The sequence below is a fragment of the Puma concolor genome, chromosome C1, assembly GCF_028749965.1.
Source record: "Puma concolor isolate L17-30 chromosome C1, mPumCon1.1.hap2, whole genome shotgun sequence".
NCBI lineage: Eukaryota > Metazoa > Chordata > Mammalia > Carnivora > Felidae > Puma > Puma concolor.
Window position 1 is genome coordinate 50013909 of NC_141674.1, and position 16153 is coordinate 50030061.

The window sequence follows — 16153 nt, forward strand, 5'->3', positions numbered from 1 at the left end:
GGGGGTGGAATATGTCTTTGCCATCACTGTGATCAGAAGCCGGCCCTGTGTCCTTGGCCCATCCCAATCACTGACTAGCTTGTTCCTTCAGGTGAGTCACTAGTTCTATCTGAGACTCAGTTTCCCTATTGATAAAACAAGATCATAAAGCTTGTCTTCTAACCTTGCATGAAAATTAAGTAAAATAATTTAATATATGTTGTTTCAACAAGTTATGTTGAAAAAGGCCATAGATCATCACACACTGCACTGTATTAGGAATATTTTGGATGCAAATGACAGAAAAGCCAACCTAAACGGGCTCAAGCTAGGAAAAGAATGTGAGCCGATCTGGCTTCAGACACAGCTTGACTCAGGATGATGTCCCCAGGGTCTGAATCTTGGCCTGGTTCCTCTTACACAGGCTCCACCCTTAGGCTCACACTGCAGTCTCCTTCTAAACCACTAGCAACTTCAGACACACACAGGGGCCCCCAAAAGCACAGGATGAGAATGTGAGGGACAGTTCTCTTAAAGCAAAAGTGGAGTCATTAAGCAAGGCAAAGGGAATATATACTGGGTGCAAACTCCAGGTGTCCCTTACAACATACTTCGCAGTTGGGAGCCACTCAAAGCCTCTGGTTGCTAAGCAGCTGTGTAGAGAGTAACCAACCTCGCTTGGTTGCCACCATTCTGAGACGGAGCACTCAAGAGATGTGGCCCTTCTTTCCACTTATGTCATAATCGTAAAATGGTTATTTATTGTCAAGCTTTCAAGTAGTCTTCCGAATGCTCTCATAACACCTACAGGCTATTCAGGAATCACCAGGATTCCGCAGGACCCATTTAAGAGGCACTTCCAGAGGTAATGCAAGGCAGGAGGCAAGAGAGAGCTTCTAGCAACAAGAGAGGGCCTAATGGGCAGGAATCAGATAAAAGAATCTGACCGTAATCAATAGTAATTGTATTTATAAGAGGCATCCTCTTCCTCGTTGGAAAGTACCTTCTAGACCCTGGGGGCTCACCCATTTCTGTAAGGTTTAAATCATTCCACGAATCTTTTGTGCACAGCCACCTGGTGAGTGGACCCCAAGAGGGAGTTGCCCTTAGGTATTCCATCAGAACGTGTCCAAGGGCAGAAACACACAAAACTAACAATTGTCTGGCCATCAAGAAAGATGACTGTCAACAACTTAGAAGGTGGCTGCCATCATTTCTTTGGCCACAAGAGAGCAAAGAGGGGATGAAGCTTTTCCTGCCTTGCAGGTGGCAATGTAGACCAACAGAATGCCTCCTTGAAGGCTACCTCTCAGAATCTGTTTCCTTTAACTTTATTCCTGAATACATGCATAGTTCATTCCTCTATCAGAAAGCAAGCTTCTCGAGGGGAGACGCCGTATCTTTTCCATCTCCAATGCTAATACTTAACCACTAAGCCTGGCCCATAGTAGGTGTTTCATAAATGTGTATTGAATCAATGAATTCACTTAGCTAGGCACTGGCATATATAAAGATCTGAAAGACAGCTCTGTGCATAAAGGTCTCATAACTTGGTGGAGTAGAAAATGAGAACATAACGGATTTGAAATAAGGCAAGGTGTTCTAAGTGTACCCTGCACTCCCATGGCCCTTTTCTGTTTACAAAGCACTAAACCGCATTCATTTTCTTATCTGATTCTCCAGACACTCCAATGATGTTGACATAGCAGATTTGTTAGTCTCATTTTATGAGACATCATCAGTTACTTGAGACGCAAGGGGCAGAAATACTCAACCAAAGTCACAGGACTTATTAGTGACAGAGTTTGGACTGGCTCTGAATCCCAGGTCTGGACCTTTCTTACGATGTCTTTGCAGATTGAACACAAGGAGGTTCAACCGTCCGTATCAAATATGGCGGAACTGACTTAATTGTTAAAGATCAACCTTATGTTATTAAAAGTGCTTTCTTAATTATACTCTTTTTTAATTGCCACACTGAATTTGTGTAGTGATTTTACAGATAAGAGAACGGAGATAGCATTTATGTATCCCGAGTCTAGACTAAACTGTAAAACTAGTCAGCAACTAAATTAAACGTAGAATCTACAACTCCTGAGTCACCACTCCCCCTTTGGCCCTGTCTCTCGCCTTGAAAAATCACAGAATCATGGAATACTCAGATGGTAGGAATAGAAGAAACCTTATGTAGTGTACCCTCCCAACCCATGCAGATTTCCCCTCATCCAGCTTCTCCAGTGAGAACGCACTACTCACCACATCAGAGTACAGGCCTTCCACTCTTGAAAATCCCTGGCATTGATCTTTCTGTCATTAACAAATTGAATTCTGACTCCCTGCCATGTCCACTCATTGGTTCTGCATTGGTCCAATTTCTGTTTATGCTTATTGGGTCCCTGCCATGTGTCAAGCAACCCCTGGGTACTATTATTATGTCCATTTTGCAAACAAAAAAAACTAGACCTTTGAGAGGTTAGGCAATTTACCCAAGAGGTAAGCCCAGATCTGCCACTTAAAAATACAATGCTGTCTGTGGCTTTTACTTCAGAGACGCACAAATGAAATGCACGCCTGTCTCCAGGTAGAGCCGATAAGACCAGTTTTGTAGACATGGCTCTCTCTATGCCACTCTCCTGTTTTACAAGTCAGTAAATGTTCAGGAGCTCCCAATCCAATGTATGAGGTTAATTAATAATATGTAAAAGTTTATAGTTTATACAGTATAATCTCATAAACATTTATTAGTATGCTAATAGAGAGTAATGGCCATGTGAGCATAAAATGAGACAGGGGCTGGATGACAGAAAGAAAGAGCTGTTGAAAAAGCATGGTATCACTTTTTTACCAGAAAGAGCATGATCTCCCTACAGATTCCTTTTCCTGGTCGCACCTCTCCATGACCCTGATAGGATTGAAAGGATGCTGACCTTAGAATCGGGAGATCTGGGGTCTAGTTCTGACTCTGCCCTTAAAGAAGGAAACAGCATTGACCTTTATTGAAATCTACTCTGTGTCCATGCTCTGCGAGGCACTTCCCCAGCGAGTTCTCCATTTGCTCTACCTGGGTGAGCTCACACAATTGCTTGGCACATTATAAATATTTAATTCTATTTATTCAGGGGCTTCTGGCTGGCTCAGTCAATAGAGCATGCAACTCTTGATTGAGTCTCCAAGAGACTCTTGATCTCAGGGTCGTGAGTTCAAGCCCCACATTGGGTGTAGATATTACTTTAAAAAATAATTTCCTATTTGTAAATAAATAAACAAACAAACAAATAAATAAAATAAATAAATTTCCTATTTGTAAGTAAATAAACAAACATAGAGATGCAATCCTATGTATTCAATTATGCTGAGTTGAAATGAAATTGCTCTCCTTCTCTAGGCTGTTTTCTCACCCTATCTCTAGGGGTCTTTGTATATTGCTCTCTGATTCCAAGAAAGTTTTCCACCATCTCTCCCAAATACATCAGGCAAGTGACATAAAATTTAAGTCATCCCACTCTCTTGAAGTCTAACACAAGGCAATTTAGCACCAGAGAGATGGTGTAAGAGAGGCACCTGGAATCTTGTCCGTCACTGCCCTTGGTGACCAAGGACAAGTCACTGAATGTACTACAGTCAGTTTCCTCATCAGATAATAAAGATCTCATGACAGAGAAAGTCATGAAATATGTGGAAGTATCTAGAAATTCATTTACTGAGCGCCAGCTGTAAACAAGCTGTCAGGCGAGGACATTGGGAATACAAAGACGGCTAAAATCCGATTTCTGCATTTAGGAAGTTCACAGTGTAACCTATAATGGAGAATGGAGGGCAACAAGTAATCCTTAAGCAAACAAAAGAAAGTTATAAATAAAGTTCTATGGGGAAAAAAAAGAATAATTCATTTCATTTCAATGGGATTTTTCAGAGAATGCTTCATTAAAGAGAAGGATTACATGTTTGACCTAGCCATGAAAAACAAGGAGAGAATTTTGCAACTTGCCTGTTTTTAAACCTAACATTATGTTTATAACGCACATAGATTTTATTTACTGTAACTATGATATACTATTTTATTTTTTTAAACCACAGTATATTTGCCAACTAGGGGACAATTAAGCCGTTACCACTTGTGCACTGTTAGATTGACTATCCCTGTACATGCTTTGGTCACATGTGAGATCCTTCCCTATCAGGGACAATTGTGAATAAAATTACTAGGTATTGCTAAATGGCTCCCCAAAGGACATGGGCAGATTAATACAATTATGCAAAATATAAAATCACATAAACAATGTTATGGATGATTTGTGGATGCATTTAGATATAGTAAAAGCACACTGGGAATGATTACATCCGACTTCACCATGGAGCTTACCTCTGGGGAGGGGAAGGATAAGGGCCTTAGCCAAATGTTGACATCTCTTCAAGCTGGGTGATGGGCATATGAGTTTCTGGTAAACAATTTCTGTTCTCTGGATAGAAATGTGAAATAGCTCATAATGAATCCTGTTTAAATTAGAAGCCCCAAATCAGGCTGAGAAATGGGGAGAGGCTGGCCTTCCAAGCTGAGGGAAGCACAGCAAGAGCACAGAATAATGAATGCCCGGCCTAGTCTGGATGGGGCACATAGCACGGCTTCGACGGGAGGGAAGGATGCTTGGGGGGGGGGGGGGAGGGAAATGGACACGAGCCAGACCAAGGTATCTGGACTGCATTCCGAAACCAATGGGGAACCGCTGATATCCTTGAGGACCGTAAGCCTGTGTGCTTCTGGCTGCCTCCCCCATTACCTGGACCCCACAAAGGGCATCGGCCACCCCTCTCCTCCCCACACATCTCCTGGCCTCCAGCAGATGCTGCAGTTCTGAGCTGGAGAGCCAGGCGGTCGGGAGGCCAGGGCCCCCTCCGCGGCAGCCCTTTGAGATGAGTCAGCTCAGAGCTGCTAACATGGAATGTGCATTGTCTCATGCACAGGTGTGAGAACCGGGGGGAGCTCTGAGCCAGCGCCGTCCGAAGCTCAATGAGAGTTCAAACAATCCCCAGAGCCGGTGAGAAGAAAATTGTCTCATAAAACTTCCCATTGATTTTAGCTGGATCCTTATAAATTCCCGTGGGGCCAGATTGCTTTTAGCATGATTAATATCCCTGCCTTCCCTGAGGCACGTTCGTTTCTCTCTCTCTCTCTCCCTCTCTCTCTCCCGGTCTCTCTCCCCACCCCACCTCCAAACATGTACACAGCCACACCACACACTCACACCCTCTCACACACACACACATGTTCTGTCACACACTCGGTCATGCTTTCCGGCAGGGACATGTGCCCACACAGAGATGCATGGTTTCTGCGTGAGTGCCTCTCACACTCGTTAAACATAGGGTTAAATGTTTCCCTTGTCAGGAAACTTCGAGTCTGTTTCCTTTTGCAATGTGTTTTTCACACTTATCTCAAATCTGGCTAGGCTTTGCCTTATGACCAAAATTTTCCCTTGAAAACAGCCTGAGTTCACATAACCCAGCGCACAGGCCCTGCATCAATCATGGGGCCCGATGACTGGTGGGTCGGCCCCACGAACCAAAACAAGCCACTCAGCAGCTTGTTCTGGGCTCCGCCGGGGCTTCCCAGGGTTCACGAGGGGAGAAGACAGCTCAGTGAGTCCTACACCCAGGGGAGCACAGACCTGAGGCCAGAGGCACCAGGAGCTTCACAAACTTGTGAAAGAGCAAACATAACTCTGGGCTTTGTTCAGGGAATCACAAGGAATCAGGAGAGGCGGAGTCAGCTGGCCCTCTCCACAGCACAGGGAAAACTCCAAATGAACTTATACACAGAAAATGGTCCCAGAGGATACAATTTCCAGCAGATGTCAGCCTTCAGGACTTGTTATTTTGGTGGAGAAATTAGTGTGTGTCATCAGAAGGGAAAACATCCGTAATAGCTCTCTTTCAAAGGCACACAGCTTAGTAGAGACGTTAGCTCACATCTAATACCATCCGGGAAACCCGCTCCTCAGTCAAGAAACGTTCACTGCCAGGTACTGCATGCTGTCTGCTCATCAAGCAGCCTCCCCCCCGCCGGAGGTTCCCCAACCACTCTTCCAATTCTTAGTCTTCACCAAAATCTACCAAAAGAAGGTAGATTCCAGCTAGTAAGAACAGTTTGTGAGAAACCAAGCTGTCCAGAACTGATAGGGTGCCCTTTGAGTAGTAGACACCAATGGCCAAGGAGAAAAGTGGGCAGCAGCCATATTGAGTTGTGGAGAGGGGGTTTTCATCCATCTCACGGCACTTTGGGAGATTTGTAATTCCAAGTGTTAAAAAACAAAATTCAACTGAGTAAATTTTAAAGATCTTGTTGGCTTCATTCAATGACTCATGAAGCAGGCAGCATCCCATCCAGCAGACAGAGAGGAGATGTAGAGCTATACACATGAAAGAATTTTATGGGCAGAAGGGAGCAGGATCAAGGAAATATCGGCAAAAAAACAGATCGGTTGTAACAAGGCTACTTTCCTTACTGGCTGGCAGGGGGTTTATCAGGCAGATGACCTAACTAGTGCTGATCAGGTGATTCCTGGCTGACTGATCTAAAGTTCCATTTCTAAGAGAGCTGAAACTGTAATTAAGTTTTTGGTTTGGTGATGTGGGCCTTAGCGTAACTGACTCCATTTTGGGCCTCCTGTGTTATTTTTAACCCAAGCTCCATCTCAGGCCTTACTACCACCTGGAAGGCAGTAGCCCCCACCTCAGAGCTCCTACAGCTCATCACCAGTACCTCTGTCTTTAGTGATCTTTCCACGTGCAGAGATCATTCTCAGATGAAGTCTTTGGAATTTGAAAGCACAAACTCAATCTCATTCTTTCATCCCCACACCTCCTAGCACAATGCTGGCACACGGTGAATGAATTATTTTATTGATGGCAGTGCTTTGGAAAGGAGGTGTACACAAAAAGATGGCCCTGGGAACCTTCTGTCTGGATGGTTCCTAGAAGGCAGACAATCCAGAGTGGAATCGCATCAGGAGCCTCCCCCATCATCGCAGCTCAGATCCAAACATGGTGACACATAGTGGACCTTCTATGTGCATCAGTCATGCCCCATATTGGATGCCATGGGAATATCTGCAGGTGTTTAATGCACTATCTCTTTTGTGTTGCAAAGTGGTTAAAAGCAAGGATAGTGGGCAGCAGGCTGCTTGTGGTTCAGATTCCAGCTTTACATCTTACTGAGTGATTCTGGGGTTCACCGATCTCATTGCTAGAATAGGGATATAAAGAGTTTGTACCTCATAGGGTTGTTGTGAAAAGAGGTGCTTTGTTGCATGTAAATCTAGAATAGTGGCTGGCATATTTATCTAACAATAAATATTTACCATGTGTCAGGAACTGCTCTAATTGCTAAAAACAAAAAACAGCAATGAATAAAAACAACAAACAAAAAAATCGAAGTCCTCATGGAGTTAGAAGTCCAGTGGGGACATTGCCCTAAATATATATCATTGGTCTTTTTTTTTAATGTTTATTTTATTTTTAAGAGAGAGGGAAAGAGAAAACAAGTGTGTGCGAGCAGGGGAAGGGCAGAGAGAGGGGGACAGAGGATCTGAAGCAGGATCTGTGCTGACAGCAGACAGCCCGATATGAGGCTTGAACCCCCAAACCGTGAGATCATGACCTGCGCCAAAGTAGGATGCTTAACTGACTGAGCCTCCCAGGCACCCCTCATTGGTCTTTTTTTTTAATGTTTATTTATTTATTTGGAGAGCGAGAGTGTGTGTGTGTGTGTGCACGGTGGGGAAGGGCAGAGATAGAGAATCCCAAGCAAATCCTGCCCTGTTAGTGCAGAGCCCGACACAGGGACTCCATCTCACAAACTGTGAGATCGTGACCTGAGCCAAAATCAAGAGTTGGACGCTTAACCAACTGAGCCACCCAGGCACCCCTATGTCATTGGTCTTCATAATTAGTTTATTTTTATTATTTCTATAGCATCACCCTTTGTCTCCCCTACCGACCTTTATCTCCAGGCCTGGTAAAGTTCCAGGCACACAATGGCTATTCGGTCAACAGGTTTTGAATAGACAATGACTAGATGAATCCATAACTGTAATATTGCCATATTTATGTCAATCTCAAAGTTATATTAGCCAACGTGCATTGAGCCCTGGTCTAGCAGCTTAAATGTCCAGACTCAGTTAACCCTCACAACAAACCCACAGGGCCAGTACTATTATCACCCTCATTATCTAGGTGAAGAAGCAGGCAGACAAAATTGAGAGACCTTGCTCACGACCAACGAACCAGAGTTCATGCTCAGACTGCCCATGTCACCCTGCCTCTCAAGAGAACAGAATGAACCAGATTTTTAAGATGCACAATGGACACCCTCCCCACAATTAGGAGGAAATTAGTCGGTGCTTGGACGCTTGCAGACACTTAACTCACCTGGCTGGCCTTGGTCCACCTTGCATAAAGTAGCCAGGATCACCCTAAATGACAGATCTGATCGAGTCATCTGGTCAGTTCCCTGCTTGAACACCTGTGAGTCCCTGTTGTCTTTAAAAATGTTCTTCAAACATTTTTTTTGTGCTGTCATCTACTGTAAAAAATAGATTTTACATGGTAACCCAGCACTTACAAATATATGCACATAGAACTGAAACAACAGTTTTGAGAAGCAGCACCTGCCCTTTGTGTCGTATACCTTGTATACTACAGGAAGTAGATACACAGTTATATCTTGTGCCAGATTATCTTCCCTTTCCCCTCCTGGATCTACTCCCCCACCCTCTCCATCCTACCCTGCTCTGGGTTCAATGTCAGCCTCAGCTACTAGGTTTCTGTGTGACCATGGGCAAGCTACTTAATATCTCTAAGCCTCGATTTTCTTCCTGGTGAGAGATGGAGATGATGATAATAACACCCAGCTCATATAGGACTGAATGAGTTTGGACACATCCAATTCCTAGAGTATGCCTAGCTTATAGCAATAGTCCAAGAAATGTTAGCTATCATTATGATTATTCTGAGTAGAAATAACAGTAAATGTGCATTAACTTTCACTAAGGTACTTTAATGCCTGGCTCTGATTTAGTGAGGAGACGTCAGACATAGGAATTGTGTCCATAGTCTTTGAGCTACAAGACTGAAATAACTATTTGATTTGATTTAATTTGATATGATTTGATTTGATTTAATTTTTTAAGTAAGCTCCACACCCAGCAGAGTCCAATGTGGGGCTTGAATTCATGGCTCTGAGATCAAGACCTGAGTTGAGGTCACAAGTCAGACACTGAACCTACTGGGCCACCTAGGTGGTCCAAAATGACTATTTAAAAAAATTTTTTTAACTTTTATTTATTTTTGAGACAGAGAGAAACAGAGCATGAACGGGGGAGGGTCAGAGAGAGAGGGAGACACAGAATCGGAAACAGGCTCCAGGCTCTGAGCCATCAGCCCAGAGCCTGACGCGGGGCTCGAACTCACGGACCACGAGATAGTGACCTGGCTGAAGTCGGACGCTTAACCGACTGCGCCACCCAGGCGCCCCTAGAAGACAACTTTTCAACCAAAGAGCAGTTTCATCTCTGACAGTGTCTTACTGTGTCCAGAGTCAGAAACCTGAGCAAGTGACATTCCTAACAGACTTACCTAACAACATGTTTCAGGTTACTGGGGAGTGAGGCCACCTGGGTCTCCCTTGTGATCCTTTTGCATAAGCACAAGCAATGGCTTTTTATTCTCCAGAACTCAGGATTATTCCCAAAAGGCAACCACCCAGGTTAACAGCCAAACCCTAAAAGGTGCCAAGGCTGTCTATTAGGAAGAAAGAAAAACCTCAAGTTATAAGTCACTTGGAAGGCTATTTAATTATAAAATGTGTGAAGCTGAGTTTTAAATGTGAAGGTTCATACGGGCTGTTTCTTAGGACTCTTTGGAAAGTGTTAACTAGTTATCATTATATGAAATTTATGAATGTACCAGGCCCATGGCTGTATATTATTTCCTAGACCCCTCAAGAATTCCCAGTTACAAGGAGCTGGTATTCACTATTTAGACATTCCAATGCAGGCATCAAATTCAAGGCAAAAGCCTTGAATGGAAACATTTGTATTAATAGTCTGATCACCAAAAACTCTCCTAACTTTGGAACATGTTTAGCATCTTTAAATAATGTTTAGGGGCACCTGAGTGACTCAGTCGGTTCAGCATCCAACTTCAGCTCAGGTCACGATCTCACAGTTTGTGGGTTCAAGTTCCGCTCTGTGCTGACAGCTCGGAGCCTGGAGCCTGCTTCAGATTCTGTGTCTCCCTTGCTCTCTGCCCCTCCCCCACTCACACCCTGTCTCTCTCTCTCTCTCCCTCTCTCTCTCAAAAATAAATAAACATTAAAACATTTATTTAATAAAAATAAAAAAATAAATAATGATTAAACAGCCACATTCTTACCTTCTCCCTCCTATAGCTCAACAATGTGAATCTTCTTCCTCGCTATACCGCACACACACACACACACACACACACACACACACAGACATGCACTAACCCATTTTGAAAACATAATCACTGCTGATAGAAACAGCCTAGTTTAAGGTGTGTTGGTGCAGTACATTAGCCATGAAGTGTCCTCAAGAACTCAACCCCAACTGAAAAACAACTCCTTCCAGTTACAAGAATGAATGAAGTCACAGTCACTGATGCCATTTTCCCTTTCTCCATTTGTTACACTGTGAGATCAAGGAGAAGGGATGGGAAAGGTTGGCAGATGTTACCAGAAACCACCCTTTCATAAGCCCACATTCAAGTTTTCATTCTACAAATAGGCTGGGATAAGGGCAGCCTAGGGAAAGGGAGACTGTGCTCCAAAGATGACTAGATGCTGGTCCCTACCCTCCACCTGGTCATAGAGCAGTAAAGGATACAACTGATATACCAGGACTTGCAAACAGTGTCATAGCTGCTATGGCAGAAGTCTGAGCAGCCTCAATAGGCCACACCGGGAGAGCTGGGCCCCGTGGTGTGCAAGGCCATGTTTAACAACCAGCTCTCTGAGGGAGAAGAAGTTCTAATACGTAGCTCATGCCAATTGCCATGGTATAAATAATCCCTGTGAGACCAATTTCAAGTTAGCAACATATATCACAGAACAGAGGGCTGGAAAAAGATGTGCAAGAATAAACCACTACATGGTACTCCATGTATAATCCCAAGTCCAGATCAGAGTAAAACATAATAAAATAATCTGGAGGCAATCAATTTGGAGTACTTATTAACTCTGTCATCCCTATCATTTATTTGATTGCAAATTGATATCATTTAAGTTGTAGTGGTGGCTATGTTTAACAACCAACTAGCAAAATTCCTGTAATTTTTAACAATTGACTTTCCCCAGTGGTTTCAACCCACTTTAGTGCGCTTCTGGATGGACTTCACCCAGACGGAGGGTTGACCAGGGCACCAGCTGCGGGGTGGGGATTCAAGAGGCCAGATGTGAGCTGAGAGCTTACTTGAAGCCATGTGGATCAGTAAGAGATGGGGGTACAGGCCAAGCCAATATTTAAGGGGAACGGGAAGCCAGACACATAAATGAGACAAAGTACTAACAGCAGACCACAAGAGCAGAGTTGATTGGAGGCCAAGTCATGGTCGGAAAGAGAACAAAGAGAACAAACAGGTGGGGGGAAAGTGAGAAGGTTTTTGGAAGGTGTCACAGATATCTGAGAGATCAGCATTGCTTATGTTTATTAGTGAATAATCTTGAGAATCATTCATGAGCACTTAATAACCATTATTGAGCCTTTAGAATGGGTACTGTTTTAGGTGCTTTACATGCTTACTGCCCCTACTGATAGCTCCATTTTACAGATGGAACAGACAGCCGAACTTCAGGGTCTACCGTGGTATCTGCTGAGCAATACAGGTGCATGTTTGTGTTAGACTGGTTTGAAATGCGGTACAGAAAGCAAACAATACATTGAAGGAACACACCAAAGTGGAATAAATACATGTTTTTGACAGTGTGTTCCAATAGTTGGTCCAAAACAATATATGTGTTCAGAGATATCACCACACGTTCCTATGGCGGGAGCGGGGAGCAGGGGGGAGAGGACTGTGAAATTAAGCAATGGTTGATCCTACCTTTTGGTGAACCAGATGAGTACAATGATGGAAAATACACAGATAGTCCCTGCCTTCATGAAGCTCCAGTCTTCACTCTTTTAACCCCACGCCCAACCCCCTGGACTTGACACTACGAGCAGTCCATACTTCTTCCTGAGTCTCCTTCCTCCAAGCACAATGACTTTGTTTCCCCTTGATCCAAGGCCAGTACCTGCAAATCACCCCAATCTGTTCCCAACCCCAGCCCAAGCAGAGTCCTCAGTCCTTGCTCGCCTTGAGAGGAGAGTCTAGCCTGTGAGTTCCTTGAGGTCTTGCAGAAATTTTTTCACAAGATCCAACACAGTGCCTGGTACAATAAATACTTGTTGAACTGAACATCAAGCCTGCCAGAGCAGACGGAAGGCATTATCACAGCTTCATATTTATTAGGCCTTCTCATTTTATGATTCACTACATGGGACAGAAGCCAACTGCCCCTCTTCCCTTCGGAAGTGGCCTTCTAACTCAGAATGACACAGTATTGCACATTCCCGACAGAGAACCACAAATGCCTCCCAAATGCTTCAGGCTGGCTGGAAGCTATAAACTGAGGCTCAAGAAGTGTTTTCTTTGCAGCCGTGTCTTTGAATCGTTGGGGCACGTGAGGAAGAGCCATTATTTCGCACACGGTGCTTCGGGGAAGTGAGCGATCAGGTCTCACCCACCAACCTGGGAAAGTTTCCATGAATTCTTTTTTTTTTTTTTTTTTTTTTCCGTGATGCTCCATTTGCTAACTCGGGTGAGGGGAGAGGTCTGTTTTCAATTAGGGCTGCTCAAAAAAGTGTTTTTCAATAGCCTGTAAAAATAATCCAATAAAGGCCTTAGAGGTGTGAGCTGTTGTCATCATCCTGTTTGGAAAACGTCACTCAGAATGCACCCAAAAGTGAGAGAGGGAGGTTGTGACGCCTTCAAAAAATTAATTTGTGAAATGAACCTGCGGGATTAGTTGTCCCCCTTTGTGCCAGCTTTAATGTGTCCTCCACCAGGGAAATCTGAGGCTTTGGATCATTAGCCGGGTTGGATCACATTACCCTCTTTGGCTCTGCAGAAATCACACTTTTCATTTTGCCTTTAATCCTAAAGGTCACCGGGAAGGTTAGCCTCAAACACAAATGATACTTTGTGGTCTTACTTTCAGACAATTATCAACTCATAAATCTTGGTCAGACTGTAATGAGAGTACGAGAAATAATTGAATTCAGTCCAGACGAGCAGTGTCAGAGGGGGAGAGACCTGTGGGGGACGTGAAAGGCCAAGAGGGGTGGGGGTGGGGTCCAGCCTGGGAGCCAGAAAGTCTTTGTTGACTCCCGTTTGTCCTTGTTGAGGTTTGGATGGATATGAGTGAGGCCATTAAAGATGATGATGGTCCAGTGGGAGCTCGAAAACTAGAGGGTAAGACCTAAGTAAGAGCTCAGATGCAAAGGCAGCCAGCAGAAAGGAGACAAGAAAGGAGCCAGGGACTGAGAGGCTGAGAGTCCCAGTTCAGCCACTGACCACGCTATGTGGCCCCAGGACAACCATTTCACAGCCGGTGCTGCTAGCCCTCCCCCGCACCCAGCCCTGCATCACGAGATTGTCATAAGGATCACATGAGGGGAGGCTGGGTGGCTCAGTTGGTTGAACATCTGACTTCAGCTTGGGTCATGATCTCATAGTTTGTGGGTTTGAGCCCTGCATCGGACTCTGTGCTGACAGCTCAGAGCCTAGAGCCTGCTTCGGATTCTGTCTCTCTCTCTCTGCCACTCCCTTATTCTCTCTCTCTCTCTCTCTCAATCGCTCTCTCCTCTCACAAAAGTAAATAGAACATTTAAAAAAATTTTTTTAAAGATCACACGAGATAACACACTGAAACTTTTTTTAAAGCTCAAAAAAGACAGTATTCTTAAGCACGGTAACTGTTTAATTAATCCACAATAATTTGCAGAAGACACTGTTGGCTGTGTATTCCTCATATATGCAAAGCGAGTCTACTTCTGGGTCCAATCCAGCATCATCTTTTTTACCCAGATTATTGGAATAGTTCAATAATCATTCTCTCTATGAACGCCCCCTTCCATAGCCCACTCTCTATCCAGCATCTAGTCATGGGTCTTTAAATATGCCATGTTACTCTTCTGATCCAAACCCTCCCATTTCACAGGAGTAAAAGCCAAAGTCTCAAGATTCTCTACAACCTTGCATGGTCAGATGCCCATTTCTTCCCTGACCTCACCTCCCACCGCTCTCCACCCTAGTGTTCCTCCAGCCACATCAGTCTCCTTGCTACTCCCCACACCCATTGGGCATGCTCCCACTCTGGTCTTGCTCTGACCCTTCCCTTGGTACAGAATGCCCTTTGCTTAGGTATATATGCATGGCTACTTGCCCATCTTATACTCTTTACTCGATCTGCCCTATCCCTGACTCTTTAAAATTACATATAACCTATTTATTATATCTATTATAACCTATTTATTATATCCGTTATAACCTATTTATTACATATGTTATAACCTTTTTATTGTATATGTTAACCGTCTCCCCCACTACAATGTAAGCTGCATCAGGACAAAGATTTTTATCTGTTTTCTTTACCCCAGTTCCTAGAAGCGAGCCTGACATGAAATAAGCACTCAATGTTTGCCAAACTGAAATGAAAACTTGATTTCCATTGGACTGGATAGATTTCCATGTGACTAGATCCCTCATTTATGACACTGCTTAGATACTGAATTGACTAATAATAGTTCCAAACTGCTTTTTCTGGAACTACTTGTATCAAGCCCCAGATGAAATGCGTACTTTTTTTGTCAGTCCGTGTGCCCACCTGTGTGCCTTCCAGGGTAGCATGCACCATATTCGGTTTCGGTTTTGTTGTTCTGTTGGCTCTTCCCAATTTGGCCAGAGCTTGGAGCAGGTCTTGCACATCTGGTTGTGACAAGGGACGTTATCTTGGCCGGCTTTCCGAGAAGTCAGGGACAGCTGCAGGGCAAGCGTGTCTCGGCAGGGAAGGAGAGGAATTTTGCACCACTGTGTCTTCTAACCAGCCTGGTTTGCACCCACAAGAATCCGCTGCAGATACATACTAAGCTGGCAGCACCAACAACAAAGAGGAAAGGAATCAAATTCTGCTAGAAGGAACTGGCATTTTTGTTTCCAACAACAAGCACTGTAAGTTAACACATATCTTACCAAGTCTCAGCCCTTTATAGTGTTTTTCCACATACAGTTCCATTGTATCCTCATCCCCAATAAGTTGGCATTATTGTGATCTTTATCCTATAGACGAGGAAGCTGATTATGTAGTGAGTCCTTGGCTGAGCTGTGTCTTACACTTTCTTGCAGTTGTAAGTGAATTTAGCTTAGCTGGCATGAACATCCACAACAAATGTTCCCTGTCTGGTATTCCACACTTCAGAATTCTGCTGCAGTGACATCTGTCTGTCTTGCTTTCTCTGCCCCTCTATTAAAGCGAAGGCTATTTGAGGGTGGAGACCACGTCAGATCTCCAGCGAGACATGGAGAGATGGCATGGTTCTTGGCACAAGTTAGTTTTGCAACAGTAAGAGAGGCTATGGTATGAAGTCAATAAACAAATAACTGAGCAAGTATAAGCCCTGTGAAGAAAGAAACCGAAGGATGCTGAGAAAGAAAACATCTTCAGCGAAAGTGATCTACTTTGGACAGGGTACTCGGGGAAGGCGTCCACTCAAGAGTTCACACTGAAGTTGAGACCTGATGGATGCCTGTTTTCTCCCTGGCAAATGACCCGGGCAGGACAGAGATAACTAACAGCGACCTGAAAGCTTCCCGTGTGTGGGAGTCCCGTGTGTGGGACTCCTGAAAAGGAAAATGGGCAGGGCTCTGAGAACGGTGCTGTTTGCCTTTTACCCAAGGAAAATTTATTGAGCACCTACTTTGTGCCAGACTTTGTTCTCGGCACCAAGACCATGAACAAAACTCATGGATCAGGCATTCTAACGAAAGAGACAGACGTGGACACTTTTTAAAGTGCTAGGAGTGTAAACTAAAAAGGGCGAGAAGGGGATAGACA

At 44.1% G+C, this 16153-nt stretch overlaps 1 protein-coding gene and 1 long non-coding RNA gene across 3 annotated transcripts in view; both read left to right on the forward strand.

The window, feature by feature from the left end:
- Nucleotides 1–16153, forward strand: part of NFIA (nuclear factor I A) — a 574225-nt gene that overhangs the window by 106315 nt on the left and 451757 nt on the right. The window lies entirely within an intron of this gene.
- On the forward strand, nt 677–1937 carry LOC147578060 (uncharacterized). The gene is made up of 2 exons (XR_015254187.1): nt 677–844; nt 1663–1937. It is a non-coding gene; the product is annotated as an uncharacterized LOC147578060 (long non-coding RNA).